Here is a 27,856-nt window from a genome sequence, read left to right as displayed (position 1 = left end):
GCAGACACACACAACCACCCACACACCCCCACATTAACACATGAACACACCCACGCACACATACACTCCCCCCGCACACACACACACACACACACACACACAAACAAACGCACCCACATACACACAGCCAAGGGATCATTACACTAAGTATTCTATCAGCCAAGCTTGAACACTGAACAACAAGTCGTGTGTGTGAGATGGTAGAGCACCTATCACCACTATATTCACAATCTCCCTAAAATGACTTTGTTTTAATCAAAGAAAAGTGTGTTTGAAACTTTTCAAAACAGCTTTGGCATGCATTATCCAATTTCGAAAAGGTCAACTTGAAGGCTTAAATTGATTTTAAACTATTTTCATGAACCATGTTAGCAAATTACTATTAGATGCGAAGGCAATTAGAAAAATGTCACCTTCCATAGAAAAGGTGTATAACTGCATTTGCATCCGACACGAGTATTAAGGGAAAGTGAACTTGATGCTTACCCTACTTTTGGTTCTGTCCTTGTCATTCTAGTGCGATGATTCTAGGACCGCACAACATGGTGTGATATTGTTTTCTTTATAGTCAATCAATGATAATGTTAGACATCTACTCACCAGTGACAATATGCTGGATTGACTGCATGGGTGTGGCTTTAGTCACCAAAGTCACTCATATTGATGATCAACACAGTGTGTTTACGGGTGGGATAGGGGTTGGGGGGGAACGGCAAATCAGTTTTGAATGATGGGCCACAATAATCGAAATCAATGGGACACTGTGTGTGCTTGCGTGTGTGCGTGCGTGCGTGTAGTCCCTAGTGATGGGTCGGTCGCGAACGTTTCGGTTAGAACGGACGAATCCTGAAGGTGAACGACGAGAACTGATTCCCAAAACAAGAGAACAGATTTTTTTTTTTTATTATTAAACATATAACAAAAATATGGTCACGTAAATAAAATATACAAACAAACAGAGCTTTGTCTCCCTGCGACCTAAATAGATTGAGTCTAAAATTTTCTCATCGATTCAGCCAATGAGAGCAGGTAGCAATCGCGTTGCCATGGCCCATGGGTGAACGAATGATAAGGCACCAACACACAAGTTAACTAACGATCGCTGTAGGCTTCAATATCATGCAAGCACTTTATGTTTTATTTTTATTTAGTTCTACATCACAACTGCATGCTTTAATAAAGTATTGTTTTTACCTACCATTATGAGTCTCGTTTGGTCTAGTTGCTAACGTGCTTCACTGCTTATTAGCGCTACTTGGAAGTAGGGCTGGGCGATTTTTTCGGTTTAAACGATTAATTTGCATTTTTCACTTTGCTACGGTTTGTAAAATGGCTGAACCGAAAAATCGCGATTATTTTTATTTTTTCTCGAAAACAGGTTTGGGGGATAACATTTGAACGGTGGGACGTCATTACATGAATTCTCAGGGTTGGTCAGTCTTGGGTGCTGAACGTAGTGACGAAATTTGACGTGAAAGCCTTCCGTGGTTTTCGAGGAAATCGCTGTGTTTCAATCGTCCCATGTTTCAATCGACCCGGATCTCCCCTACCATAAAAATGTCCACGAACACAGATGAAGAACTCATTCATAAAAAGGGTGCTACTTCAGTTGTATGGAAGTGGTTCGGGTACAAGCAGTCAGACATAGAACAAACTGTTCCGTGTAAGGTTTGTAGAAAGTCGATCGCATTTTACAAGTTTTTCAGGGATGGCCTACAAGATCTTTTTTTTCAGTTTGAAATAAAAAAATCTTTGCTCAACAATGATTTTATTTTTTATCCTCGAACAACTGATTGGTTCACATAGGCCTAGATTACTTGGTAATCTCATTTATTTTTATTGTGTTAATAAAGAAAATATGTATTTAAATTTTGCCTTGGTCTTTTTAATTTGTTTAGAGAAAAACAGAAAAAAAAATCGAGGTTTAAATCGTAAATTGTCCATTAGTTAGAAAAAATCGAGATTTTATTTTTAGGCCAAATAGTCGAGCCCTACTTGGAAGACGCCATTTAATTCTTACTGCAATGTATTAAGGATATTTATGAAAAAAAAGCACGTATGTGCTTTATATTGATGATTAATATTAAAACTTAACCTGGGTAATTTTGCCAGAACATTAGAAAGTAGTAGGCTACATGCATGTTGATTAACTTTTATTCCATCATTTCCGATTCCCAGGCAAATGACGTCACAGACCATCTGACTTAACGAACGAATCAAACGAAAGAATCGTGATAGTGAACGGATCTGAAAGAACTGATTCCCGGAAAAGAATCGTTTTGCCCATCCCTTGTAGTTACTAGTCCTTGGGTGAAGTTTCAGGTCCTGCGAATCCCTGCAGTGAGTAAAGTTTCAGCTCAACTTGGATACACACACAAACACACATACGCCAACACAAATGCAAACACACACGCACACACACACACACACACACACACACACACACACACACACACACACACACACACACAACAGCCACAAACAGCCACAAAACCTAAATACCAATACTATGTTTTTATTATTGCATTTTGCAGAAGAAATATTGGACATTTATGAGCAGTCAAATGGAATAAAATCTAAAAACAGTCAAGATGATTGCGCTCTAGCTGCGCATTTGCTTTAAAACTACCAGTCCACATAACTGACAAATTTCCAAAAGGCTTTGTTAACTTTGTTACTCTGCCGGCAATAGTGGAGCTATTATGAACTACTTCAAAATACCCATTCCAAGCCTTTAAGGTTTAAGTGTCTTGAAGCACTGCTGCTGATGTAACTGGAAGTCCTCTAGTTCTTCTGAAAGTACTTCTGGTTGTTTGGTCAAGTGGCTGCTCTGTACTCACTGGAAGTTAACTGCCAAAAGACTTTTGTACTTTTCATATAGCTATATGAATAGTAGATATTGCCCTACTTGTCAGTTACTTTTATGTCTGCACTAATTAGATGTTATTTTCAATGGTAGTGATTTCCAAGTGGACCTAAAGCTTGTGTTTTAATGTCATATGTTTAGTCATGCTAACAAAAACCTTGTTTATAATACATTTTCGTCAAACAGGGCAAAAAAAAGGGTGTTATACAAACACATTAAGCCAGGCAAACAAGGCTGTCGCAATACACCTGTCTCCGAAAAAATCCAATCTCTTATTTAAGTGCGCGATCAAACAAACGAATCGAGAAGTTCAATCCTCGACACGTGAAACCCACTCGCGGCACAAGGCGGAAACCTCCAAGCTAATTATTTTGTTGCCGCTCCACAGCTGCTGACCTTCTGCTAAAAAGTCAAACTCTGCGTCAGCGATCGGCGGCACGGATGAGAGCCCCTACCCCCCCCCCCCCCCCCACGCACTGCCACTCGCCTGTTGTCAGCCCGGTCCAAAACATTTTGTTTTCGCTGTCTTAACTCTAACTGATCGTCGGCCCTTCTCCTATTCATCCTCCTCCTTCTCCTCCTCCTCCTCCTCCTCCTCCTCCTCCTCCTCCATTTCCTCCTCCTACCGTGTCAAAACAGAAAGCCATTTAACCTTTTTTCACCCAGCCTCAGATCATCTCCGCTGATCTGTGTCAAAATGTCCAAATAATGAAACCGGTGTCCCGGTCCTGCAGAAAGTGTGTCACTGTCGAGCCGAACATCAACATTCATCAGCGGGTGATTATGGCTGTCGACTCGCAATATCAGCCATAAAAGGGATTTTCAACACGCCAGCGTTTAACCGGTCAACACGGTAGAACACACAGCAGGGGATATTTCTCCAAACAGCTCCAACGCCATCTCAAAGGCTTGGTAATACACCGCCGATAAAGGACATAGGTAAATAAACGGCCATGGCTCCAGTCGTCGGATTGGCCATCCTTCAGCTTGAGGCCTTCCCGCCGTCGCGAGAGACAAACCGACTCGCTGACAAACGCTGAACTCTGATGGCCATGGTTTACGAAGCCGTTGACGTCCAACGCGCCCCCACTTTGAGTTTGAGGGATATGCGTCTCGTAAATCCCAAGGACAGGGGGGCTGGATGGTGACGGCCAGGTTGTAAACCATAGGGCGTCCCTGCGTTTTCCTTTTTATGCGTTTGTTAATCACAGGTTTAGTCAAAGGCGTGATTTGGAGGACGTCTCGGGGCCTGGCCCCACACCACACACACTGCTTTATTGCCTGTCTGTCAGTGATCTCCGGCGGAGGCTTTGATATTTCGGTTGATGTGTGTCGTTCGTCTCTTTGTTTTTCCTCCTAGCTTCCTCCCTCACCACTTGCGATGTGACAAATGTCAACAGTTCTTTCATTTCACAAACAAAATGAAGCTAGGTTGCCATTCTCGTCACTGCAGGCCCCCCGGGGATGCCGCATCGGCAGTCTTTGTCAAAAGTGTACCACTATCTTACCTTCAGTCATGGAGTTAAGTGTGTTTCATGCGGCTGCAAGGCTCATAGTCTGCGTATGGTAGTATGAGCTTGTAGAGCTACTTTTAATTATAGAAATTGGTCCCAGCTACTACTGTTGAATCTATACACATTTGTGTATATATATATATATCACCTTGTGCACAAAGTAAAGATTTTTTTAGATGTTATGTTTGCCTTGTTAATCTAAATTAGCCTTAGGATTAAGGTAATAAGAAGGAGTAGTAGAGGCTTAGTAGGTGTTAATCAACCCTAAGATGAACTGTCTAGGTTTCTAGAACTTCACTGGAACAATTCCAATAAGTGCATTGGAAGCTACCTACAGTAAAAAAAATCTTGCAAAACTTAAATGAAGGACAGGCTAAATGAAAGCTACGCTATTCTATTTTATGATTGTAAACTCGAGAAGAGACAGACCATAAGTCGTTAATTAAGGCAGAACCACTGACACTGCAAAATGTGGCACATCATTTAGATAAGGTTTGAACAATGCATTAATCCATGCATGGTTAAGGATGCTTTATATGATTTAAGATCTATCATTTGGTTGTCATTTGTTAGAAATGCCATATCCAGTGAAATGCGTTTCATGTGATTGAAAAGCTCTGTGAGAATATTTGGTTGAGTGCTCCGGGCTCTGTATGAAACAATTTAGATTTAAGACTGCTCCCTGTATCAGCTCTCACCCATTTGGGCCTCTTTTCCCTGATTGGTTCAGGGAAGACTCCATCTTGCCTGTCAATCACACACAATCAAAAATTCTTAATGGCGGAAAAACTGATACAGTGGTTGGACCAGAACGTTTTACATTCATCAAAGCTTGCTCTATTCGGCTCTTCTCTGCTCTCTCTCTTTACAACATGTTGTATGTATGACCTTAAACAGGAAATTCAAACAAAGGATGGTAGGTGTTTTTTGAACCGGTGGTTGGTTGTTTTTGAGGGGGTTGGAACTGCTTTGTTCCAGCACCAAACCAATTTGGCAGCACCAAACAAATTTCAAGAAAAAGTAGGACTTGTTTGGATCATATTGTATTTTGCCTTTATGCAAGGCCTTGGATGTCACTTATTTTCATTTCATTTTTTGATGTTGACTTATTGCAGCAGAGTTATAGCCTATTTTTAGAGTTTTAATGGGGCTTAAGAAATATGAAGTGTGTGTCGTGCCTACGTTCAGTATTGCTCGTCCTTGAGTATGTTTTTATACAAAAGTACTAGACATTTAGACCCGTTTGAAGCAGTTATACAGATACAGACAAAGATGGCTTTATTGATCCCGGAGGAAATTATTTAAAGATGAAGCCCCATTTACTTTCTCCTGCGCAATCAAGAAAGATAGTTCTCGGATTGTTAAGCGTCGCTAAGCAACTTTATACCAGCTGCCGTTTCATTGGAATGTAAATATAGCCCTGTGATACTTTCACAGGTCACAAACCCTTTTATATTTTGGACAGTGTCATGGCTAATGGGCACTAGACGAATCACAACAGGCATTGGATGTAACTGTGATAAAATTAATTTTGTTTTGACTCTTTAATAAGGACATGTACTGATCTTTTGCTTTGTTATGCTCTTGAATAATACATTGCCACTATCCATCTTTCAAAGAACGCAACCCAATTGATCCAACTCAGTGCAAGAGCATCAACGCAAAGATAATCAAATCCGGCATGTGTCTTACTAATCTATGAAGTTATTCGTGATTCTTTGGCACGGGCAAAGTAAGCCAGCCCATGAATATGTTCCACATGTGTACGCTCCCCAACAATATAATTGGTAGTATATTGGGCATTGTCATGTGACAGTACTGTAGCGGGGCAACTGTGAGCCAGCTTATTGCTGCAGGCTGACACTCGTGCTTGTTTTCCTCTTCCGCATTCACGAATAGCGGGGAAGCTGAAGCAGCAAGACATTTACGACGCCCACACCCGGTATATCATTGTGATGGCCGCTGCACACCACAGCCCCTTTGTGGCCTGTTTTTAATGTGTTTTTGGACAACAACTGAAGACTGCAGCATCAAAGCTAAGTGCCGCCTACCCGCGGTTCACTGTCAAGACAACACTTTTGGGCAGAATAAAAGACACCTTGGCTTTCATCGGGGGAAATAGAGGCTGGAAAAAATCATTACAACACCCTCAGGCTTTAAATACGCGCCTGGCGAATCACAGGGCGGGCAGAGCGAGACCCGGCCAGGCTGTCTTCTCTGGGTTTTTAGTTAGTTCCATTTACGAATGGATCATCTTTGGTAGTTATTGCTGTATTTGAACCCATCACTTACGGCTCTCGCCCTGCCAGTGAATCCATAACCGTGGCTCCAAATGTCACCCGTGCCACGGCATCCAGTTCATCTTCATTAATTTCCCGTTCGGCGTGGGCCCTTTATCTCGTGTCGGGGCGCGCTGGATTGCATGTCTCTCGCTGATTTCTGTTTAACGAACGCCATTGATTTGCCCCTCATCAAATCCAAATGAATCACCGTGAAACGGACGCGCCTTGACATCACATGCTGAACATAGTCACTCCAGCTGGAAAGGGAAGTGGGGGTTGGGGGGTCGGTCGTTGGTGGGGATAGTTCCTTTGTTGAACAACGGTTTGACAATGTGTTCATGGGAATAAAAGGAGCACAAGAAACGGTAGTACCGATTTTGATGTAGTATGTCTGCTGTCTGCCTCTTGGGGTGACTAACGTGTGTGTGTGTGTGTGTCTGTGTATGTGTGTGTGTGTGCGTATGCATGTGTGTGTGTGTGTGTGTGTGTGTGTGTGTATGTGTGTAACTTAACAACCATATCAGCCTTCCTGGCGAACAGACTACATTTCCATAGCTCTTTTGTGACCTGTGGCCACTCAATTATTGGCTCACATTCACCCATTCATGCACCCATTCATACACCCTTTCATACACCCTTTCATACACCCTTTCATCCATCGGCGTTGCGGTCGACCATGCAACCCTGCTCTACCTACCAACCATAGCCTTCTTCTGTTAGCTCTCACTGGTTCTGATGCGTGACACCTTGCTTTTGGGGTCTGGTTCTCGGGCGTGCCAGGCTGAGGCAGAATGTAGAGTAAACCCTCTCTCTCTCTCATACCCTTTTTTTGCATGGCTCGGGGAAAGAGGGCGGACACGGCTGGGCGTGATACCACAAAGGACTCTTAAGTCAATATTAATCTGCCAATATGAAAGCCATTATCAGCGGGGTCGATTGCCTGTGCCTCATTTAAAGAGGGGCCGCGGAATAGCGGGGAGAGAGACAGAGACGCACACAGAGAGTAAGACAAGAGAGAGAGAGGCTAATAGAGTGAGATAGAGGAGCGGGAGGTGGGAGAGATAAAAACCCAGTCAGAGTGGAGGGGGAGAGAGGGGGGAGAATGAGACCTGATTCGGGGGGACGGGGGGGGGGACGTGATCCTCCACTGCGCGGTAGACCCTTGGCTTCATGTCAGCGCAACACCTTGAAATTGATGTGAGGTGGCGAGAGAGGAGAGAGGGAGGGCGGGAGGGAGAGATAGGTGTACAGTGGGGAGGGTATTACTCAGTCCGCATGCAGAGTGCTCCGTACAGAAGGCCTCCACACCAAGGACACTGGAGAGGTGATTGCCATTGTGTGTGTGGGTCGGTGTGTGTGTGTGTGTGTATGTGTGGTTTAGTCTCGGTGAGTGTTAGTGTGGGTTGGTCTCGGTGTGTGCGCGTGTGTGTGTGTGTGTGTGTGTAAGTGTGCGTTCAAGTTTAAGTTTTATTGCATACATACAAAGTCATACATGTATAACTAGCATTACAATTCTAAAATGACATTGACATCACATTATAAAATATACAATCATCATTATTAAGTTTGAACAGACATTATGACTGTATTGGATGTATTGTCTAGTAAATCAAGATGTCCTTCTGCTTCTGGACAAGGAGGGGAGGATCCCAGTCCCAAACAAGTGACCCATTGGCTGTCAGCCCCGCCACTCCCAGAAATGTACGTGTAGCTCCGGCAAAAGAAAGGTGAATCAGCTTCAGTCATATGTGTACATCCATGGGTCTATTGGGTCTGCATGTCTTCATCTTATTTTCTTTGTAGGCCACTGAACAATTGTTGTAGATTCAATTTGAAAATCACACTATTTTCATTACAGGTCTGTTTTCTAGCAGAACTGTTACCGTGCTTGCGACCCGAGATCTCTTGCTGAAAATGAGGCGGTTCTTGACACAGTTAATCAACTGTGTCTCTGCAAGACCGACCCTGCACATAGTCTCGGCAATATATATTATACATTAATCAAATCTATTTATGTATGAATCTGAATCAAAACTCTGATGGTGGATGACCTCAAATCTGGGTGAATCAGGCATTTCACTTTCTTCCACTGTATTTGAGTCAGGACCGACTGTATCGTGGGAGGTGAGGATCTGTCAGGAGCTCGTTAGCTAACAGCATACACAAACTCGTCCAATAGGTAAACCGTTAAAAAGCGTATGTCAAGGATTCAAATAAATACTGTGTTAACCAGCCCCTGTAGAAATACGCTTACTATGATCCCCTTCAGAAAGCTTCATCCATCCTCCAATCTGTTTTATCTCCGTAATGAAACATGAAACAGGCTCTGTGTCGTCTCCCTCTTCGTCTCCCATGTCTCCCTATAGAAGCTCTGCTATAATTCAGTAGGAGTGCTGTATCCCTGATTGACCTGCACCTAAACCCACCCACACATCCAACACACACACACACACACACACACACACACACACACACACACACACACACACACACACACACACACACACACACACACACACACACACACACACACACACACACACACCTTACTTACAGAAACCATGTCAGAGAGAGAGAGGGGGGGGGATTTTTTATGAACCTCATTCTCAGGGACAGTGGAAGAAAGGCAGGCTGTTCTTTTTATTTTTCAGGTTCAACATCAGAAAATAAGGCGTGGGGGAAGAAATTTAACTCCAGTGTATTCCACAGCTGTTTACCTGCCTCATTATCGTGCCGCATCCAGACGTGCCGTTACTTGCAGGTAACCTATTTTCCCACACTTCCTCTTGATCAACACTCATCCATTATTCACCTATGGGTCCATTAGCTCTGTGAGAAACGCCAGGGAGCAATACCTAAACTCGTCAAGAATTCATTTCCCTTTCTTGCTTTTCCTTTTTTCTTGCTTTTCTTTTTCAGCTCCAGTCGGAGAGCCTGAACCGCACGACCTAGCGAAAGTCAAGTCGAAGAGAGAGTGAAAGAAAACACCGACACACACACACACACTCACACTCACACTCACACTCACACTCTCTCACACACACACACACACACACACACACACACATAGACACACACACAAACACTTCCTGGCGGGGTGCAATAGGTACAGTCACGGCTTGATCCAAAACACCAATGAGTTAACCTTGGGAGAACATTAGATTGCTGTGATCGCTGCCTTGCCAACGTCGTCTGTCTAACAAGCAGCGCTCACACAGCCGCTAGGAAACAGCCATGCTCACAGACGCTGTTTCTATTAGATACCAACCACCCACCCATGAAGCACAAACACATGGGCATATACATACGCGCACGCCGGCACGCACACACGTACACACGCACACACATTCATGCATAAAAACACACACACACACATGCACGCACGCATGCACGCACGCACATACATACATACAAAAATACACTCAAAGATGCACACAAACACATACATACGCAGACACACAGATGCACATGCAAACACATGCATGCATAAGCCCACATACACACACAGAAACACGCACGCATACACAAACACACACCCACACACACACAGCATAGTGCATGCTGGGCATGTTTGTGGTGTTAAAAGCTGGGACAACATCAGTTTATTTATTTATTTATTTTCAAGCCCATCGCCGTTGGCGACCGGCGCCTTTCTCCCTCTCGTCCAATCCTCTCTTGGACTATTATTTCACACAATGCAGTAGAAAGCACAGCCGGCCTCCCAGGCGCTGGGTGCACATTTGTCATCACACGTCAGTGGGAATGAGGGGGGGATGTTTATTTCTATCCTTGTTTATTTATTTATCTATATTTATTTCTAGGTATTATTTGTTTCTATACCTACGGGTCGGTAGGTATTTTGTTTATCTTTATATATATACATTTGTTTAGCTAAGTTTTGCTGCTAGCACCGGGTGAGAGGCAACTGGCGTGTGTCAAGCAGCGGGGGAGGCAATGTCGTGATGGGCCACACACACACACACACACACACACACACACACACACACAAACTGATGTGCCACCAGCCTCACAAACAGACTGGCACACCTGGAATAGAACGGTGGGGGGATTGGTGAGGGAAGGGGCTTGTGAGTTAAGTGACTTGTGATGTTATTAGCCTGGAGTCCTTAGATGCCTGCTCTGCCTGTAGGCTCTTTCTGTCTCCCTCTCTCTTTCATTCTTTCTCTCTTTCTCTCTTTTTATCTTTCTTTCTTTCTTTCTCTCTCTCTCTCTCTCTCTCTCGCGCCTGGCTTTTTTCCAGACACTGTTCTCAGAGCCCAGCCTTCTCTATTCCTGTCAGCAAGCACATACCCCTTTCACAACTCACTCTTCCGACACACACACAAGCACACACACACACACACACACACACACACACACACACACACACACACACACACACACACACACACACACACCTACAGACAGACTTATAGACACACACACACACAAACACACATACAGGCTGATTCACACACCAACACACACACCGACACACACACTGACTGATACACACAATTGCGCATGCACACAAACACGTATACATTCCCAGAGATCCTGCCAGATGCTGTGTCCCCCCCCCCTCCCCCTCCCTCCCCCCATGGGTATGTACCACGGACGAACATTGCTTCAAGTGTTACCTCCATATTGAGCACCGTGGCAAAAATAACACACAGGAAGAAGCAGCCAACAGGCTGAAGCCATGGCTGTTATCTAAATGAGAGTAAGAGAGGTGTGTGTGAACGTTGGACTGCCCGGAGACCTGGGTCAGCCGTGTTTTCGGGAGTAAAACTAAAAAACGAAAGCAAAAGCAACAACATTACATCCATGCATTTAATTTTGCCATAGACTGTTAAAAATGTATGAGATGAGCCGTGACTGTGTTTTACATCAAGGGTTTGCATTGTCGTGTAGGCCTCATCACAGCTGTGTCTCGTGTGTATCAGCTGGCAGCACTTGTGTACCGGTGAGATTGCCAAAGAGAATGACATATGTTATGGAGAAAAAAGAAAGACATGTAATTTGATGTCAAGCAGCAACAATAACCGGACCCTAAACGAAGCCAATAGCGCTCATCAGATTGTCATTGAAGCGGAACGATTTTGGCCACTATGGGTGAAAAGAGATATATTCATGAGGGCAGTGGTAAACGTGGAGAATTCAGAGCAGTCTTGCCCAGTTTTCTTTTGTATTTTTTCATTTGACAAGGCAGCTGTCAGGGTATCCACTCAATCTCTAATAAATCGAATAAAAATTATTTTACTCCTACTTTATTTTATGCAAATACTGAGTTGGCGAACAAGAGGACCTGACCAGAAACTGCAGGAAAAAACATTACTCTGCCTGAATGGAAGTCGAAGTGTCAAGAACATGCAATTTAGTTTCTCCAAGGAAAGTGATGATGTTGCATATCCATCTTAGACTAAGGCTGGGAGCGACACTGTAGCCCCAGCTGCTTTAATATGGTCTAGCTCTTGTGTCACCTGCCGTTAACACGTTAGCGTCTGATAGCTCCGTTAGCAACAAATGGTACAGCCAGCCATCTAGCGTCTGCACTACCAGAAACAGCCAAAGTGGCAGATTTGTCGTTGGCGACATCAAACTGTGCACCGTTCCTTCCTCTGAACCGGTGTTAATCAACTGTTGTCCTTAGGGTTTTGTTGCAAAGCATCCGTTACAACAGTGTCTATTTTTGATACTGTTGTCTTGAGGAATCGTGGAGTGTTAATCACTAGATCTAAGGCATTATCTAATGGGATATGGGAGAGAGGGGTCAATATACCTGAATGTCTACTTACATTCTGAAAATACACCGTGCATGGTCACTAAATGGATCGGGGGACTGTTTTCCTTGCAGCAGTGCACTCTTATCAAGATTTCAAACGGTTCTCTCGGTGTCAAGTACCTAAGGCAAAGGGCTGATCCAGATAACATTTGCTGCAACTGTGCACAGAGTCGTGACCTGATGGTAGAATATGGCACACCAAAGTAAGAAAAATAAGGTGCCGCACACTCCGAGTTCCAATATTAAGAATGTTTAGTTGGTGATAACATTTCAGCCTACAAAGGCCTTCATCAGATCACAGGCACACCAACAAGTTCTGCATCGTCTACAATCCATTCCCAGAACAATGCCTTGTTTAAGGACATAAACAGGATGCCAAAAGCCTGGAAGGAGTCTACCCTAATAACGGGTCCTCTTAATGAATTAGCCAGTGAACCCTGGTAAGACTTTTTACCCAACCTTCTCAGCACATGTGTGCATTCCATTCTAAAGCTGGTTATGTTACGCACCTCATGGGGATACAGATAAGGGTCGCAGGGCCACCGGAAACCTCTGGTCCCAATGTTGCATCCGTGTTGGAAATGTACAGCATTTATCATGTGGGTAGATAAGCACGGTGCAGATCTTTGTAGCATCAGAGGTATCGCAACATGACGGGCCTAAAGCACCTCCGGAACACGGGGGCGCTCTGTCCCGCCTCTGAAGTTCTGCTGCAACGCACCCCGACCAGTTCATTTATCGTCAAGGCTAGACGGTAGAATTCTTTGTATTTCTGAGAGCTGCTAAAGGAGTATACGGAGGAGGGAGTGTATGGCGGAGGAGGTAGCAGGGTAGCAGGGAGGTTAACTTGTACCTTGTTGACTCGAAGCTCTCGCATAACACACTCTGAGCAGCACAGCTCCGGAATGCTTTTATGTTCCCACAGATTCCTGCGGGCGTGCGTGCGTGCGTGCGTGCGTGCGTGTGTGCGTGCGTGTTTGCGTGCGTGCGTGCGTGCTTGCGTGCGAGGCAATAAAAAAAAGAAGCTGCCAAAAGCATCATTACAGTGGGGCCGGTGCAAATATATCAACAAGTCGGCTTGAATTAGTTTAATGGGACCCCACCCACCCTTCAATCCCAAACCTCTCTCGCTCCCTGCACTCCCAGCCCCCTACCCCACCACCACGTCTCCATCTACGCTTGGTTTAGCCTGCCAGAATGGTGCAGAGAGCTCATGCTGCCAGAATAGGGCCTGATCCTAAATGCCCACTTACGACCCCACCCTTGAAAAGTTGCTGTTGTCAGGAAATTAAATGTGTGCACAACGCTTTTTTCTTTTAAGTGTGCGTGAGTGTGTTTGTGTTTAGGAGTACTAAGTGTATCCATCACTTCCATAGCCTCTATCCCTCATATTGGCACCGGTCTTTGTCGTGGTTGGTTGGTCGGTACAATCCCTCCTTGCATTCTAATTCTTGTGTTAATTTGGCCCCTAGTCATCACCTTGTTGTCTTCTTCTTTTTGAAAAGAACATTAATTGTGGGACTGTGTGTGGATTCTTGGCCACGTTACATTAAAAATGGTGCTTATCCACATCTCCAGTGGGAGAGCGCTGCTCCTCACTCAACTCTGCTGCGGCCCCGCTGCCAGTCGACGCTGAACGGGGAGCCTTATCTCCTGGGCCAATGCCACCGTTACAATGCATGGACATCACTGGGTTTCAAATAGAACCGTGGCAGCAGTGGCAACATGCATTTGGTACTAGTAGCACAAGAAAAGGCCAAACTTGTGGTATTATCATTTTAGATCAATGGAGTAGCAAGATCGAGTCAAAATGATCAGCTTTTTAATTACAAGAATATAATAATCGTTTATTGTGATTTATTTTTACATTTCTGCATTAAATGTTTTCACCCTTCTCTGTGTTCAGCTCTACGTTGCCACGGGGTCATCCCTATGTTCCCTAGGTCCTATGTTCCTCGGGTGCGAAGGGTTAGGGTCAGGTTTAGGGTTATGGTTATGGTTAGGGTTAGGGTTAGGGTGAGGGTTAACCCTAAACCTAACCCTAACCCTAACCCTTACCATAACCAATAGGAGGAGAGCCATGCTAACCAATCACAGGCGAATCAGAGGCGAAAAAGGTGGTACTTGCCCCTACCATCCTACGACAAAAGATTCGCTCTCCGGATCCTATGTTCCCCGGTCACATGCAAAACGGGGTACATAGGACCCGGGGAACATAGGTACACTCCCCGTTGCCACCAGTACATCTCCCATTACTGTCACAACCATCAGACAAGTTGAGTAAAAGCCTTCTGTTGAAAGTCCTTCCACTTCACAGCCGATGGCCAAGGTCATGTTTTCCTGGAAAAGTAACAGCAAAACACAAACGGCAATATTGTTCGGAAGTGACGACCACAGAGGAGCAAAACACAGAACACACAAACATTATTGAACCAGGAGCTTTAATCAGCGCAAAGCCATCCATGTTGGGCGTTTGGCAAAGCAGAGCGGTCAACACAAACAGCGGCGCCATTTTCTTTGTCAGGTGGTAATTGCAGATATTGACACACAGCTGAGCTAATGTCAGCCTCCAACTAAATATCTAGCTCTGCTTTGTCACGTTGAATCCATATCCCCGTGATATGGTCGCCAACTTTTTTCGACACGGTACCATCCGCAGCAATAATACAACATGGCCCTGACCCGCAGCAGAAACAACAATGTTTAATTCAGGCCAATTCTACGTTTTGTGATTCCAAAGGGGCATGGACCCGCCGGGGATGGCTGAGGCCGAAGCATTTAAGGCACGTAAACAAAACCACATGACTGGAAATCTATGGACTGGAAAGTAGTGCTTCCATTAAGTGGATATCCTTCTTCCCTTGGCTGATTTGCTATGCTGCGAGCACTTGATGCAACGCCGGCCGGGACTCTAGAAAGACTGTTTGAAATGGGATGGAAGTGACACCGTCTTTAAAAGAAGGTTGAATGGTTAACAACGGATGCCAACTTAAGAAACTACTTTTTAGAAAGGCTCACCGTTTGTGTGTGTGTGTGCGTGTGTGTGTGTGTGTGTGTGTGTGTGTGTGTGTGTGTGTGTGTGTGTGTGTGTGTGTGTGTGTGTGTGTGTGTGTGTGTGTGTGTGTGTGTGTGTGTGTGTGTGTGTGCGGCCGTGTGAGCGTCTGCACATAAGTATGTGTGCATACTTTTACGTGCTGGGGTCTTGCATCACACGTTCAGAGAAAATGTGGATCAGTGATGGTCAACGGAAGGAGTTAGAGCTGTCCAGTGCAGTTGCAACGGCAACTGAGTCTATAAATCCTGGATTTTCTGAGACCACTGTAGTTTATCGTTATTATTGAAAACAATTAACCAAACTGTTTTTGATGCAGTGCGGCTCTGGACAACCCCAGACGATGTCTGCAGACCGCTCCCCTCTCTACTTCTCTTACAGTCCATTATTCAACTACGTGCAGTCCGCTAAGCCTTGCTCGAAGGCTATACTGACCTCTGCTGGCCACCGGCGGCAGGGCGCCTTGAGACTGATGGTCTTCTGTCATCTCGTTTGACGAGGTCCCAATGCTTACCTCGTGGCGAAAAGTAACGAAGCTTACTTGACCATAAGCTTATGTCTCTTTGCAAATGAGCTACGAGGGGTTAATTGGATAAGCCTTTAAGCGTGACTTATAACTCTCCGAAGTAGAGGCATCACACTCAACGTGCTACCATTTTATGAATCCATTTATTAATGAATTACAAGAGCCTCAGTACACTCGCGCCCTGTGAGCCGCTGTAATCCAAAAGTTCATCACTTCCTCATTTTAAATGTCCTCAGGCTATATCTCTCTTCCTGTAACCATGCGCTGCTTCTTTAGCAATGCCTGTCTCTATCTGTTCACAACATTCATTTTATGAAGACAATTCGCTCTATTTATCACTTAACTTACACTATTTAGACAGCTGAGTTGCATTTCCTGGCCGTGTTCTGTGCGCATGCCCAGTGGCGTCGTGTGCACATGATCGAGCGTGTGCGTTGTTTTTAATTCCTGTCTGTTCGGCTGTCGTTCCCCTCGGGCCTTTTAATGTGATCATGTCGTTATCTAGACACACACACACACACACACACACACACACACACACACACACACACACACACACACACACACACACACACACACACACACACACACACACACACACACACACACACACACACACACACACACACACACACACACACACACAGAAAGCACACTTTTTTTTTTTTTAAATCTACGCCCCCCTTCGCCTACGAGATGCATTATAGTTATTAGTTCAGAACCCAAATACTAGCGATTTCCTCCCTCAGGTATTGGGTTTACTATAATCACTCCGGATCGTGCAGTGTAACAAGCGGACTAACTTCTAGAGAGGCCTTGAAGGAAGTGGCTTCTGCATCCTGATCGAGAGACTGATACGGCTATAACGGCAGAAGTTGTGTTTTTTTTTCTCTTGCCACGATGCAATCTGAATGCAAAAACTTGATGAACAATGTGTTTGGTGGGTAATGGGTTGATCCCCCGCCGGGATAAGTTCAGTGGGGAATGTATGCAATTAGCTGTAATAGACATGTCTACATCGATAGCTTCATTTTATCATTCTAGGGTGGCACGATTAGTCTTTTAGTCATTTGATCACAGATATGCGCAACGTGTAGGCCTCGATGGCGTTATAGGTTGGTATCCCCATCTCCTCAATAGCAGACTAGGACTGTTCGCATTGACAATGTTCCGTGAGGTAGTACTAACACAATAGGCCTAATCACCGTAGAGGGCATAATGTTGGTGTTCAGACAGCAGCCGTAACGCACAGGTCTAATGCGAACGTGGAAAGAATGCCTTATACCTCGGTAAAATATTAACACAAGGTGGTGCTCTTTCCCTCTGAAAAAAAGCCACATTACGTGTAATGCATGAAGATTAGTGAAGAGACTTTTGGAAAGATTGATGAGCATTCAAAGGTGATTGGTTGTTAATGCTAAATACTCCGTAATGGGTCAAAATATTTGACTTTGAGGAATGTTCTTTTTAAAATAGCTCAGACTGAGGGTGATGGGAGAATTTATGATTAACGACGGGGTAAAATTAAGCAAATGCCTTTCATTTGAGCCTGAACATTATGCCAATAGAGCTCAGACAAAGCACAGTGCTGCATGGTGCCTTGATTCATATGCTTGTAGATCTATTATTCATGTGGTTGTAGTCCGTTCAAAAGTTAAAATGCTTTATGTTTAAGGGAAATATATATTAAAAAAAAATCCTTTTGAGTGTTTTGAGGCCTACCTGTGTAAGGTCTGCGTAGTTAGCTCTGTGGCTTACTGTGACCTATGCTACCAAACTTACTAAAATAGATGTTTAACAACATAGAAATCTTATGAGAGGGTCGGCAGAAAGTTCCCTGCCGTAAGGTTGAAACTATTACTGAATATTCGATATGCTAACAGCCTATAACCTACGGATAACCTACAGCCTGTGTTATTTGGAAGAATGCCAAGTTATTTCATTACGAACCAGCATTGCTTAAAAAGCACAGCCTATTTGCATATTTAGTCAATTTCAAGCGTCCGTTTCCATCTCGGCACAGCTCATGGTCTGCTTGGTGTCTGAGCAGTGGGCAACTCTAATGTCTGAGCTTTTGTGTTGATTGACACACAGGACCGAATCTTCACAGACGAACTCCCAACCTAGACAGTTTAGTGTATTACACACACACCTATTATAGGATCCTCCTTGTGTTCAAGGAGGAACTTGTTGAGTTCACAAGTGTGTGTGTGGGGGGGGGGGGGGGGTGTAAACGTGTGAGAGTCGTTGAATATCCAGGCACTGTAGGGAAAGTATAGCACACACACATACACAGACCCACACGCAAAGACACAGACCCCCCCACACACACACACACGGAAGGACACAACCCCTCCACACACACACAGACACACACAGACCCCCCCCACACACACAAAGGAAGACACACCCACACACACACACACATACCCACACCCACACACACAGGAAGACACACACACACACACATACCCACACCCACACACACAGGAAGACACAGACACACACACACACACACACACACAGACAGACACAGACCCACATACACGCACTACTCCAGCCTGGGCTCCCCTCCTCGCGGCCGCTCCTTGTCCTTCTGGCAGTCCCCTAGTCATTTAAATCTAAATGCAAATTTTGCCGAGCCTCCCTGCTAAAGGACTGACATTAGTATCAAAGAGGACGGTCTCGAGGTGCACCTGCTGCTCCGCGCGGGCCCTCTGCTGGCATCAACCTGCCAGTCTCTCTCTTTCTCTGCGGAGAGAACGGCTTTCACCGGCTCCTCCTTTTTCCAACCATTGCTTCAGCCATGCTTTTATCGCGGTCATAGAAACACACACACACACACACACACACACACACAGACACCCCCCCCCCCCCCACACACACACACACACACACACAAACTTTCACCCACACACATGCACACACACACCCCCAAACAAATATGTGCACACACACACACACTCAGACACAAATATGTGCACAAACACACACACACTCAGACACAAATATGTGCACACACACACACACACACACACACACACAAAACTGTGCAGACACACAAGCACACACACAAATAGGTGCACATACACACACACGTGCGCACACACTCACTCACGCAAAGCTCTCGAGTTCCCTTTCCATTGGCCTCGCGACCTTTCCTGGAGGAGTCCTTCAAATCAAACCTCATTAGCCCTTCATATTTCATGTCATCGACCCATCCGCCCTCCCCCCTCCCCCCCTCCCACCCGTCACATGTATTCTCCTGCTGCTGTGCAGCAGGGCCGTACAGCCCCCCCTCGGCCCCCTGGAGCACCGGGAGAACCCGGCGTCCACCTCACGCACTCTCCTGCTCTCTCTTTATTTAAGATGGAGACTAACTGCAGCTTAAGAAATGAACGGTGTGGCCTAAGCAGTCCAGATTTGCATGATTTCAACAGGGGCAGTAACCACGAATAGCAAGATTCGAGAAGGGGAGGGGTAGAGGAGAGGAGACGAGGAGAGGACAAGAGTAGGGGAGAAGGGGAATGGGGGGATGGAGGAGGTGGAGGAGAGGAGGAGGCAGCCCTAGGGAAGTTGCGCTCCAGGGGTTGTTAACATGCAGGTTGCATATTTCTGAATTACAGAGCAGTCTTATCTCGCCGTGCTGGGTCACTGAAGCCCTTCCTCGCAATCTTCCTGTGTGTGCGTGTGGTTAAGTGTGTGTATTCCTGTGTGTGTGTGTTAACTTTTGCTTGGCACTCCTTGGGCTGTGTGTCCCTTGGTATATCTACATGCATGCATGCATGCATGTCAATATGTACTTGCATGTATGATGCATGAGTGAGTTTTGGGAAAACGTGTATGTGTTTGTGTGTGTCAGTGCTTGTGTTTTTGTGTTAGTGTGTGTGCGTGTGTGTGTGTGTGTGTGTGTGTGCGTGTGTGTGTGTGTGTGTGTGTGTGTGTGTGTGTGTGTGTGTGTGTGTTATGTCTGAATATGCAAACGAGTATATGCAAAGCCATGCATTCCCTCTTCAGCATATGTGGACAAGTGTGCGTGCAACCGAGCCGGCAATGGAAGGAAATGTGGAGCTCAGCTCTGATGAGGATGGACCCCCCCCCTCCCTTCCGTCCTCCATCCCTCTCTCTTCCTCTCTCTCTCTCTCTCTCTCTCTCTCTCTCTCTCTCTCTCTCACACTCACTCACACTCTCTCTCTCTCTCTCTCTCTCTCTCTCTCTCTCTCTCTCTCTCTCTCTCTCTCACACTCACTCACACTCTCTCTCTCTCTCTCTCTCTCTCTCTCTCTCTCTCTCTCTCTCTCTCTCTCTCTCTCTCTCTCTCTCTCTCTCTCTCTCTCTCTTTTCTTCCCTCTCAATCTCTCTCTTTCTCTCTCTCGCGCTCTCTCACTCTCCCTCTCGTTCTCTCTCTCTCTCTCTCTCTCTCTCTCTCTCTCTCTCTCTCTCTCTCTCTCTCTCTCTCTCTCTCTCTCTCTCTCTCTCTCCCCCTCTCTCTCTCTCGCGCTCTCTCACTCTCCCTCTCTCTCTCTCTCTCTCTCTCGCACTGCAGCAAGAAACACTCATCAAACTGCAACACACATCTCACAGTAGCCCTCAGATACAGCAGCAGCAGCAGCAGCGTATCGGCCTGTTAAAACGTGCAAGACATTAACACAACCGCCAGCTCGACCCTCAGCTCCCCATGCGACCACAGTCACCCTCATGAGGGCCAAATGTAATGGCACCCTCAGATTCTGAAAGGAAAAAAATGAGGAATTCCTTTCGGGGGGAGGGGGGGTAGTAAAAGGGGGGCACTACTAGACTGGGACTGCAAATGTCCCAGTAGGGTGAATGTGAGAGGGTTTCATCTCTGCAAGTCCAGTCTGCAACTTTAGCATTAGCTTAGCATTAACTTAGCATTAGCTTAGCATTAGCTTAGAGTTAACTTAGCATTAGCTTAGAGTTAGCAGTGTGAGCGATTATGGTCAGAACAACGGTGTCCCCCTTTGGGTGCAAGTGGGCTGGCTCTGTGTTATAAATCTGTCACCTGAGTGGCTGTGTGTGTGTGTGTGTGTGTGTGTGTGTGTGTGTGTGTGTGTGTGTGTGTGTGAGTGTTTGGAGGGATGGTGGTTGGGGGGGGGACTGGGGGGTATCCGCCACGCTCTATGCTCCCTGAACACCATGGTCACGATTCCTTGTCATGCTTTGGCGGCGGGGAGCGCTGGTATCACAGGCTGTGCTGCAGGTGTTGTCTGTGTGTCCGATGACATAAATAGTCTTCTGTAAAAGCCTGGGCTAGACTTGAAACCGTTAGCCTTTAAGCCCTTGCTTTTCCTTCGAGTTTTGGGATTGGCACACCTGTTCGAGCATTATTACTTCAAAGTAAAATGTTGCCGCAAAAAGCGTTATCCCGGTTATTAGTTGCGGTACACATTGTGTTTCTGGACACGGCCTAGGACGGTGAAATGATGTTCAGAGCGGACCCATTCACCGTCAAGGGACAAATTCTCAAACACTTTTCAGGTGGAATTAGATCGGACGACGTTATGTTATGATTATATTTTGGAAGACAAATTTGTTACATTTTTCAATTTCTCGAACATCTGACCTGACTGTCGAGGCGAGCCAACCATGTCATAAAGTCTATTTTCATGAACACCGGTTGGCCAGATTTGTCCGGCTGAACAGTTTCCTTAAAACATACAATATTAATAACACATGTTCAAACGCTATTCATAATTTAAACATAAATATGTCTCATCCTCCCAACACATGCACCAAAATATGGCCAGTAAGGTGAGGTTATATATTTAAAGATACTCTGATTATACTGACCACATTTAGGGGTTTCCTCTCACTTAATACCTTCTGGCACCGCTCTGGAGCCAAACCACTTCTGCTCTACCGCTCCCCACAATGCCACGCTCCTCGCCGGCCATAACCACCAGCTGGCGTCGCTCTCCGTCTCGCACTCTGTTCAAGCACACCCCCGCATGTCTGCGAGATTCCTGAATTAATTGTGTGTGTTTTTGTGCGTGTGTGTGTTTGTGTTTTTTTGGTGGTTGCGTGCCATGAACCCCCCCTCATCCAACCGCCCCTCCCCTCAGCCTCTTATCTCTTCTGCATCGCCGGCTCATTTATCAGACTGGCCAGAGAGTGAGTCGAGGCTCCGGCGGTGCAATGGGCCCCTGGTGTGTGTGTGTATGTGTGTCTCTGTCTGTGTGTGTGTGTGTGTGTGTGTGTGTGTATGTGTGCGTGTGTGTGTGCGTTTGTTTGCTGTTGTGCCTGTCTATGTGTGTGTCTGTGTTTGTGTGTGTGTATGTTTGCATTTGTGCGTTTCTTTGTGTGAGTATGTGTGTTTGTGATTGTGTATGTGTGTGTGTGTGTGTGTGTGTGTGTGCGTCGTGAGGTTGATGGGGTAGTATAGGGGGGTCCCGCTGACGAGATGGTCCCGCCTGGGTTGTGTGTCTGTTGGGAGGATGAGGGCTTAATCCGCCAACCAATGTCAGAGAGAGAGAGAGAGAGAGAGAGTCAGAACACACACAGTCAGCCAGCCAACCAGCCTGCCATTCAACAAACCAGCCAACCAGCCAGTTTGTTGGTTGATTCACTGAAGGTCTCTATAGACCAATGGGATGTCCGGGGAGTGGGCGGGCTTTGGAAGTGATGAGGAGCACATATGCATCTACACGTGTTTGCGTGCCCATGCACGTAGTGTTGTGTTGGTGAACCCCTGCACGTTTTGTGAACATGTGCTTGCGCTCTAATGGGTGTGTGTGTGTGTGTGTGTGTGTATGTGTGTGTGTCGGTGAGGAGGAGAGTTGGGTTAGGGGGGGGGGGGTCTCTGCAGGAGGATGTCTGATCCAATCAGGCAATGCCGCTGATCCTGGGCTGCTGACTCTGCTCCCAGGCCCTGTCTAGTCCAACCTCTCTCTCTCTCTCTCTCTCTCTCTCTCTCTCTCTCTCTCTCTCTCTCTCTCTCTCTCTCTCTCTCTCCTTCTCTCTCTCTCTCTCTCTCTCTCTCTCTCTCTCTCACCGTTCTTTTTAGCACCACTCCACCCCTTCTCTTGACAGCTGGGCCCTAGCAGCATGCTAACAGCATTAGCTACCTGAACTCACCGCAGTCATTTCCTGACACTCGAAGCAGTGAAGCTTGAAAGTCATTTGAAACTCTTCTCTGTTGTCGGTGGAGCTGAGGATGATGACGATGAGATGAGTTCAAGCAGGGGTCTGCACGTACATTGTTGGTTATCCGGGTTATTCATTCAGTTAAACACGGGGGGAAACATTTCCACTCAGAGTATTGGAATTGAAAGCTGTATCGACAATTCTTGTTGAAAACCGGTTTATCAGCAGTGTTTTTCTGTATCGCTATAGGTGTAGGATAGAAGCAATAAACAGAATGTATGTGCATCTTTTCAAACCTCCCTAAAAATCCAGAATGAAGTAGCTCCTAGGAGAACCATTGGCTAAAGGGTAGTCTCAGTTGTGAGATGTAGAAGGGCGGTGTAGAAGTTTCTGGAAGGTTTCTGCGTACCTTGAGCAGAAGGTGCTTGTGTTGCTGTGAGTCTCTCTTGGAGAAGCCATGATCTTTCATGTTTTGCAATGTATAAATAAGAATCTTGGTGAACTGGCACATAGAAATCAAAGCAAATTATATTTTAAAGCTTCACCGATGAAATGTTTAGAGCAAAATAGGGTCAGACCATTTGGAGCGCAGTTGTTCCCCCACTTTTGTCCTGACCGTCAAGAACCATTTCGTCAGCAGGGGCTGCGCTTGTAAAACAAAAAGATCCGTCGCTCACCCGGCAACGGTTTCGGATGCGACGAGGTGAGGTGTCCATGAAGACACGGCGTGCCAGAGGTCATGGCTGGCAATGCACGAACGTCACAGCAGAAACATCATCACAAGCAGGGCTCCATAGAGAGAGTGGTGGGTGGCTGTTTCGGCAGACCTGTGTCCTATTGCAGGCCAGGCTAGCATCGAGCTAACGACAGGATGTTTGAGTTCTTGTTCGGCGATCCACGTTACGTATGTTTCTCTCTATGCGCTTGGTTGTGTTTGAGGTTCTAAGTTTGTTTTCTAGTTTGTCTGGGTCGGGTTCATCATTGTTTGGAATCCTTAATTAAAGGCAATTCATCATGCCCTCTTAATACCAAAGAGTCCGATGACAGGCCAAGGATATACATCATATACACGTGTTCAACTATTTATCACAGCATTGCATTAAACATGGAGTGATCCCTGCCACCGGCTGCCACTGTTTCCGCCCTGTCCCCGGTTCTCTGGCTCTATCTCCCCCTGCTCTCCTCTCCTGCCCTGGAGGGGATGGAGGTGATGAGGGGGTGGAGGAGGTTGAGGTAGTGGAGGTGGTTGAGGTAGCGGAGGTGGCGGTGGAGCTGTGGTGGCGCAGAGTTGCTCTGCGACACCGGCCGGCCGTAGAGGAGGCGTGTCCAAAGTGCCTAAACGCAGAGCAGAGCAGAGGATCCCGGGGTCAGACGTAACAGGTCTGACTCCTGAGCCCCGTGGCGGTGTTCCGCCCGGCTGCTGGTGGCGGCCTGGCCGAGCAGCCCGCACGCTTCGCGCCTGACGCACGACGCACACACACACGCACACACATAAGGAAACGCACGCCTGCACACACGCGCACTCTCACACGCGATCGTGCACGTACACACACGTACATACACACACACGCACACATGCACACACGCGCACTCTCACACGCGATCGTGCACGTACACACACGTACATACACACACACGCACACATGCACATAGCGTACACATACGTGACGCAGGCATGCCCGCACGCACACACACACACACACACACACGTCAATGCACACATACGCATGCACGCCCACACTCGCACACACACACACGCAATGCACACATGCAGACACACACGCACACATGTGCACACACCTGCACTCACGCACACACACACGCACACACGTGCACATACCTGCACTCACACACACACACACACACACACACATGCACGCACAACACACACTCACTCACTCACTCACTCACTCACCATCACCCCTTCCCCCTCCACTTTCCCTCACCCCTTACCCCCTTCACTCTGTGTGCCTCCATCGGGGATCAAGATGAAGTCATTTCCTCCTTCAGTCCAATATGGAAAAAAGGGTCAAGTGTGGTCATGTATGATGTGAACAAGTCATGTTGAGAAGCGGCTCTGCTGTGGAAATGCAGGATTGGCCCCAGGTGTAGTTAAGTCTTCCTTTCCTTGATGTATGTATGTATTATTCTTTTTTCTCTTCTCCACCTTAATTAAAAGAGACATGCTGCTGTTATCAGTGAGCCACATCTCTGGAGGACTGCCTGCGACTGCCCCCAGGCGCTGTACTCGGATGGTCTCGGCCAATCACGGCTCACCATCCCTCCCTGGACCATCTCTATGGAAATGTTGTGCATGCTGTTTGGTGATTTAACAAGCATAAATATATTTAGAAATGTTCTTCTTCAAAACGGGAAAAAACCCTGCACATCCGTAATGTTTCTACTGCAGCTTAAATAGATTTCTGAAACTAGAATGTTTCCCAAGAATAAAACGTGCCCATCTACAAGTCAAATAATCTAGTGAATCTATCTAAATTGTTTAATTCTGGTCCACCTTCCCCCCCCCCCCCCCCCCCCCCCCCACCGTGGGAAAAATGTCAGACGGAGGTAAATTGTTTAAAAATGATATAGCTGTAACAACAACTCAGGCCACTAGAGGCTGCTAATGAGAAAACGTGCATAGTGCAGATTTAATTCACGTGAAAATATGGAAATAATTAGGCAATTCCAGGATTGTGGGTTTAATTTGGATGGAGGCCTGTAAAACGCACAGCTGCATGGTTTATCATGCATATAACTACTCCTGTCCTGCTTCATGTTTTTACTTGCAGGAATGAGGACCAGCATTGGACCCAGGATGTTAAACTTTAGGGCTCTTTGGGGAATCTCTCCTGCTTATGTTGCCATGTGGAACAGGTTATCGTTGTGTACCTTTTTAAAAAAAAACATCAACATCTAGTATTTGTTCACATTCCTCACAGACGTCGCCGGAGGTGATGATGAGGCTGATTATGGATCGCTGATGAATACACTAGACTGTGAGTGTGAACATTTCCATTGTGTAAGTGTCAATATTTAACCATCAATACAACAATGTCATTTTCACCATTACAGATGGTATACATCCACCATTCAGCCACTGATGATTACATCAAAGTGACTTACATGTGAATATGAAACACATATATTAGTAATTAAAGAGCAGGTTAGGGATAGGAATACAGGGGAAAGATGCCTACAAAGACTGCAGACATTGGGAGCCTAACCCAGGCCCCTTTTTCCTGGGAGCTGAACACCCTCACCAAACCGGTCCCCTGTATTATACACGGAGACAAGGGTCAAGCCAATAACGATCATAATAGTAAGAGTTACATGTTGAGTAAAATACAATTGTTCTGGGCGTTCCGTGCAACATCACCAAGGTTGGATTGCTCTCATCATGTCATGTTTTTATCATGTTGAGGTGCACGAAATTGTGTGTTTGTTAACGTTTGCGATCTGACGCAAACGTTTGATCTGCTCAGTTTCCGAGCTGTAAACCCCACACAGGTTTGTGCAAGGGAGACTAGTAAAGGCTTGGCTCACCTATACAATAAGCCATGCTCGGCAAGCTTGCACATCAGAGATGCGGCAATGAGCAGATGAACCCATATGCATGTCAGATGTATATGCTTGAATGTATGCTACACACACACACACCACATATCTGTGTGCTTACATGTGTGGGCATGCATACATACACACACACAAACACACACACACATCCAACCGTAGTCCCCCAACACCAGCGCAGCAAGCAGGGGCTTTCAGCACTTTCTCTGCTGTTGCATAACACACACGCACACATTCACATCTGAAATACACACATACACACAAACTGAGCCGGAGCAGCAAACTGCCCCCCGCCCCCCCCCCCCCCCCCCCCTCTCATACTGCATTTCCCGAACAACTGTGGTAGGGGCTTCCCCGCACCATGAAGGCAGGCAGGAAGATATGGTTCAGTTCCCAGGGCCCTCAGCCTATAGGAGGGATGGTGAGGAATGAGATTTATTTGTTTTCATTGGACAAGCTAAGTTGGCAGTGGTTGCATTTAAAAAGATCAATAATAAAATAAACAGTCCCCTCCATGGATCACAGTATTTCTGGCATTACTGGTAGGAACAAGCCTCCCTTGTTGTCAATTAGCATTGACAACAAGGCAAAACATTCCTGTATTGTAAATCCTGCTATACACTGGATAGACTCCAACCCATCCTCTTCCCAGGTCTCACCTCATTTAATGATGCTCTGGGGGGGGGGGGGGGGGGGGGGGGGGGGGGGGGGGGATACTTTGAGCATTATCAAACTCTACGCCCAAACTGTATATAAGTGACGCCAAAACTGTATAAAAGTATATATATTGAGGTTGCATCTAATCTGCAAAACGCTGAGATTAGTTGGTTTATTCGGTTGCTCTGCACGTGTAGAGAGCCTACTTGTGTTCATGAATGATATATATTTATAGGTACCCCACAAAACGGAGAGAAGATATACTTTATTCTATGAGCACAAACAACGAGGAATTATACACCATAGAACCCTGCAGTGTGGTCTATAAATAGAAGTGGTTATTTTTTTTGTGTTGCCTCGGGATGGAGTTGCATTGCATTTTTACAGGTCATACTGTGATCCTCTCTTAAGCCTCTGCACAGAGACCTACTCGACACGTGACGTCTCTGGAGCCGCCGTCCGCGCGCACCTTTTCATCTCAGAGGATGGTTTCATCG

The sequence above is a fragment of the Gadus morhua genome, chromosome 21, assembly GCF_902167405.1.
Source record: "Gadus morhua chromosome 21, gadMor3.0, whole genome shotgun sequence".
Taxonomy (NCBI): domain Eukaryota; kingdom Metazoa; phylum Chordata; class Actinopteri; order Gadiformes; family Gadidae; genus Gadus; species Gadus morhua.
The sequence above is the reverse complement of the archived record's forward strand: the minus strand, read 5'-3'. Positions refer to the sequence as shown.